The following is a 465-nucleotide window of genomic DNA, read 5'->3' on the forward strand; positions in this document are numbered from 1 at the left end:
ACGGCGCTGATTGGCGTTGCCAGGGCAACCAGGGAAGGGGGCGTGGCCTGGGCGGGCAGGGAGGGCCTGGACGGCGCTGATTGGCGTTGCCAGGGTAACCAGGGGAGGGGGCGTGGCCTGGAGGGGACTGGAAGGGCCTGGAGGGCGCTGATTGGCGTTGCCAGGGTAACCAGGGGAGGGGGCGTGGCCTGGGCGGGCAGGGAGGGCCTGGACGGCGCTGATTGGCGTTGCCACGGTAACCAGGGGAGGGGGCGGGGCCTGGGCGGGCAGGGAGGGCCTGGACGGCGCTGATTGGCGTTGCCACGGTAACCAGGGGAGGGGGCGGGGCCTGGAGGGGACTGGAAGGACCTAGAGAGCCGGAAGCGGAAGCGCGTCACGGGCGGCGGGGGGAGGCGGCCACGGCGTCCCGCGCGCGCGGGGAGACGCGGACAGACGGACGGACGGACGGAGGGACGGACAAGGGCA

Source organism: Dipodomys ordii, unplaced genomic scaffold (assembly GCF_000151885.1).
Source record: "Dipodomys ordii isolate 6190 unplaced genomic scaffold, Dord_2.0 Scaffold210, whole genome shotgun sequence".
Classification (NCBI taxonomy): Eukaryota; Metazoa; Chordata; class Mammalia; order Rodentia; family Heteromyidae; genus Dipodomys; species Dipodomys ordii.